Raw genomic sequence first — 5,518 nt, 5'->3', positions numbered from 1 at the left:
AGGTCCCAAGCAGCCAGGTTTAGAAGCCAGGGGGAGAAGGAGGATGAATCAGCTCTGCTTAATGAAGCTTCTGCTACTGACCCCCTCTGGGGTCACTAAGCCTGGCCGTGATGATAATAATAATAACAATAATGACATTTAATAAGCACTTACTAGGTGCAAAGCACTGTTCTGAGCGCTGGGGAGGTTACAAGGTGATCAGGTTGTCCCACAGGGGGGCTCACAGTCTTCATCCCCATTTTACAGATGAGGTAACTGAGGCTCAGAGAAGTTAAGTGAGTTGCCCAAAGTCACACAGCTGACAATTGGTAGAGCCGGGATTTGAACCCATGACTTCTGACTCCAAAGCCCGGGCTGTATCCAACGAGCCAGGCTGCTTCAATGAGAGTGACGAGTAGGAAGCCATGATAGCAATTGAACAGTCCCTCTGTCTTCCCCTGGGGAAGACATCCCCAATCATCCCCAGTCAGATGCCTCTAGTCCTCCCTCACCCGCACAAACACAGCCATTGAGTCTGCTCTAAATCCGCAAGGTTCTTGCCTTCCCTAAACCCAGCTCATGGACCCTGTGCCCCATCACATCCCTTTCCCCCTGTCCCCTGGTTATTTAGGGGCCAATTCCCTCCAGCTGAGTGCTGGCACTTAATAGACTGACTTTCCAGCCAAAGTTTTGATTCAAGGGATACAAGTAACACCTAAATAACATGGCTTTGAACCATGCCTCCTCTGCCCAAGTAAAAGCAACCAAGAATAAATTCTTTCCCTCTCCCTCCCTCTTTTTCTCCCATATTCCTTTCCATCTTACACATTTTCCTTTCTCCTTACCCCTCTCACTCACTCTTATCTCCCTTTCTTCCTCAATCCCTCACTCAGGCTATTCCTTCCCATATCCCTTTTCCTCTCTCCCTTTTTCCCTCTCTTACACCTTCTCCCTGTGCCTCTTATTCCTCGACCTCCTCTCTCCTCCTCCTCTTCTCTCTATCTCCTTCTTTATCTTAAAATTATTTTTCTGTTAACTACACCTACCCAATGAAGTAACTTGTACTAATGTGTGTTTAGTATGTACTACTGACTCTTTGAAACCTCGGTGTGATTGGTACACACTTTTTTTGGCTCTTCTGCACAGACAAATTGTTGACTCCTAAGATGGACTAAAGGTTTCATAGAGGAGACTGGAGAGAAGGGGATCAGGGAGTGCCATGCCCTTCCCTGGGAAAGAAACTTCTCACCTTCCTGAGGATACACCTGGAAAAAGGTACCCGGGCATCTGTGCTGATGAGCAGTAAGGGGCAGAGCAAAGGGTAACATACAGTCAGAAAAGCTGTAGTGTTTTGTATAAGCGCATTGTACTCCGTTATCACACTTGAGTAGACAGTGATGCTGCAGTTCATCCAATAAAAACAAACAAAGCAGGTGACGAGGAGCAGGATGGTCCGGGTGGCTCTGCTCTCCATGGAGGATTTGGGGGAGACCCCAGTGCTGCGGATGTGCTGGACTTGTTTACGGTGTTGGTAGAGCACGATCACCATGTAGCCACTGGCCCAGCTCATGAGACCCACAAAGAGGAGATCTCGGAGAGTTATGGCATTTAAACACACAACGTTAAGTATAGCAGTACTGCTCGGCAAGATAGAACAGCTTTTTGAAATGAAATTATGTTTTGAGTCACTGACATTTTGGGGCATATGACTAGATAAGATAGTTCCCAAATTGATCAACAAGTTGAGGATCCAGAAGAAGAGGAAGGAAGGGAGAATATAGCTGGGGGCTCTGGGTTTGAGCCGAGCCCAGCAGGAAGTGCTGGGACTGATGGTGATGGCCTGGAACATGCTCAGGAGACACGTGGTGCAGATGGAAAGGCCACGGGATAATCTGAAAGTGAAAAATAACACTGCGCATCCAACCTCATCCACAATGTTCTTCATCCCGAAAGCTGCCACCGCCATTGGGACCCCACGAGTCACAAGTGCCGTTGTATTGACCAGGGTCAGGAGGATGATGATCAGGTCTGTAGGCTTTTTCTGATGGGACTGATATATGAAGATGTTGACGTAGACCACGAGCAAGGCTAAGTTCCCCAGGACTCCGACACAAGCCTGACAGAGGAACAAAACTCCCCAGGTCAGGTCTTTCCAAAGCATTATCTCAATTGCTTTTAAACTGCGGAAGCCTGGGAACCAGAATGAAAAATAGAAAGAGATCATCGATGATAAGTTGAGTTGTTTATTGTTATAATAATAATTATTATTAATATTAATGGTAATCAAGACATTTGTTAAGCACGAACTATATCCTAGGTGCTGGGGGCAGATATGAGATAAAGATGGGATGTGGTCCCTCTCCCACCTGGGGGTCAGTCTAAAAGGTAGGGAGAACAGGGATTTTATCTCCTTCTACAGATGAGGAGATGGAACCACAGAGGAGGTAAGTGACTTGCCAAATGTCCCAGAGGAGGCAAGGAGTGAAGTTAGGACTAGACCCTAGTCTCCTGACTCCCAGTCCCTGGCTCTTTCTACTAGGCCACATTGCCTCAGGAGAATCATTAGATAAGTCTCAACCGATTTCTGTCCAGGAATAATGATAATAATTGTGGTAATAATAAGAATGTTAATAATTGTGCTTCGTGTCCATCCCCCCCTCAATCCCCTCCCATTAAATACTCCATCCTTGTCCTTCCCAGCACCCTCCCATCACCTCCCTCCATCCAATCCCTCCCCACCCCTTGGGTGGCCTCCTCCTCATCACCATCTCCCCACCCAGCCCTGTTATCCTGTCCCAGAACACTCCTCATCCCCCAAGAGCTCCCTCCCATTCAACCTCTCCCGCTCTATATGTTGCCAACTTGTACTTCCCAAGCGCTTAGTCCAGCGCTCTGCACACAGTGAGTGCTCAATAAATACAATTGAATGAATGAATCCCCTTTCCCAGGACCCGTCAGCCTCAGCCAAATGCGGCCTGTAGAACCACTTCTCCATCATGAGAAGGCTTCCCTTCATGATTGACCTGCTCCCAAGGTAGTCTCTCCTCCTCCTAGCTATTGATGAAACCTAACTCTCACCAGTTAACACTGTCTACCCTGCCACGCTCTCTAGAAGGGCCTCATCTTCTCTAACTCCCCAAGATTCACTGGGAACGGGGGAGAAATGGGCTCCCATTTCTCCCCTTCATGCTCGTTGTGAGAAGCAGTGTTGCCTAGTGGATAGAGCATGGGCCTGGGAGTCAGAAGGACCTGGGTTCTAATCATGGTCCCGCCACTTGTCTGCTGTGTGACCTTGGGCAAGTCACTTAACTTCTCTGTGCTTCAGTCACCTCATCTGTAAAATGGGCATTCAGACTGTGAGCCCCATGTGGGACATGGGACGTGTCCAACCCGATCAGCTTGTCTTCATCCCAGGGTCTAGTACAGTGCCTGGCACTTAGTAAGTGCTTAACAAATATCATAAAGAAGAAGAAGCTCCACAGTGCCACTTTCACACCATCCCACTTTCCCCATCCCTCTTTCCCTTCCTTTAAAACCCATATCATCTGCTTCTACCACCCACTCCAGTTACTAGTCCTGGTCATCTACCACCCCCATGGCCCTGCCTCCAATTTTATGAACCATTTTCAACTTTTTCTCACATTCCTTCACTCTTTCTCCAACCCTATATTGATCCTTGGGGACTTCAATATCCATGTGGATGTTCCTGATGACCCTTCCGCTGCCTGCTTCCTGTCACTCCTCAACTCCACTGACCTCCTGCTCCACTCCACCTCGCCCACTCACAAAATTTGGACACGAACTCAATCTCATCATCTTTAGTCCCTGTACAATCTCTACCCTCACCAACTCTGACATCCTTCTATCCAGCCACAACCTCCTCAACCTGCCTTCTCTCCCACTCACTGCCCCCCCAATCTGCCCCATTCCCCCACAGGGAATTCCAAACTTCTGACCCACACCAATTTTCTAAGTCATCATGCCCCATTTAGTCTCCACACGCTAACTACCCTCCCTTGATGACCAAATTGATGCGTTCAACACCACAAGTTCCATTGACCTCAACTCACTCACTTCCCTATCCCCTCGTTGATCCCATATCACTAGACCACAGCCCTGGGTCACCTCTATAGTCAGACTCCTTCAATACTGTGCATGAGCTCCGTAGTGCTGCAGGAGGAAATCCATATATCAGGCTAATCTTATCCATTGTAATTTCATCAGTGCCTGCTTTAGCTCTGCCCTCCCCTCCCCCTGGGAACATTATTTCCCCAGCCTAATTGGCTTTCATGCCCAGTGCCCTCTACAGTTGTTTCAGACATTTAACTTCCTCTTTTCCTCCTATCTGTCTGGCTGCTCATTCTCAGTCTCTTTCACGGGGTCCTCCAATGCCTCCCACCTTTTAACTGTGGGAGTTCCTTCAGGCTCAGTTCTGGGTCCCCTTCTATTCTCCCTTGGAGAGCTTATTTGCTCCCATGACTTCAACTACCATCTCTATGTTGATGATTCCCAAGTCTACTTTTCCAGCCCTGATCCCTCACCCTCTCTGCAGTCTCACATTTCCTCCTGCCTTCAGGACATCTCTACTTGGATGTCCTGCTGAGATCTCAAACTTAACATGTCCAAAACAGAACTCCTCATATTCTGCCCCCCGCTCCCCCGACACTATCCTCCTCTTAAATTTTCCATCACTGTAGACAGCATCACCACCCTCCCTGTTTCACAAGCCCATAGCCTTGGCATTATCCTCAACTCATTTACCTCATTCAACTCATCACCAAATTTAATCTTCACAACATCGCTAAAATCCACCCCTTCCTCTCCATCTAAACTGCTACCACGTTAATCCAAGCACTTCTCCTAACCCACCTTGATTATTGCATCAACCCCTTTGCTGACCCATCTCCCCCACTTCAGTCCATACTTCACTCTGCTGCCCAGATTATTTTTCTACAGAACTGTTCAGTCCCTGTCCCCCCGCCCTTCTAAAAAACCTCCAGTGGTTGCCCACCAACCTCCACATCTAAGACAAACTTCTTACCACCAGCTTACCACAATCTACTCACCATACCTCGATCTTCTCTATCTTCCTATGGACTCCTCATCCATGTCTGATCCTATATCATCCATGGGGCTCTGTTTTTTTTTTTATTTTGCTGTGGAGGGAAACTTTGGAGATAGGTTTTCGCATAACAGGAGGGAGGAAAAGAGGCAGGAGTAAAAGATATGTAAGATATGAGAATGAAGAGAGAACCAGAGAATGAAAATTAAATAGAACAAATTTGGAGACTAAAGAAGAAGCCTTAGAAAAGTAATAAAAGGGGAGTTGAAAGGAAGATAGAAAAGAGATAGATAAAGAAAGATGCAAACATGAAAGACAAAATTAGATGATAAAAATAAGTCGGGGAGAGAAGATATGAAAGAGCAGTAGGGGAGTAAAAGAGAGAAACGAGGCTATTACATATGCAGAAAAAGGGGAAGAAGGAAGATTAGTATAGAAGGAGATAGAGGGGAAAAGAATCAGGGAAAATGATCACAG

Source organism: Tachyglossus aculeatus, unplaced genomic scaffold (genome assembly GCF_015852505.1).
Source record: "Tachyglossus aculeatus isolate mTacAcu1 unplaced genomic scaffold, mTacAcu1.pri scaffold_309_arrow_ctg1, whole genome shotgun sequence".
In the NCBI taxonomy this organism is placed as follows: Eukaryota; Metazoa; Chordata; class Mammalia; order Monotremata; family Tachyglossidae; genus Tachyglossus; species Tachyglossus aculeatus.
This window is presented reverse-complemented; position numbering follows the sequence as displayed.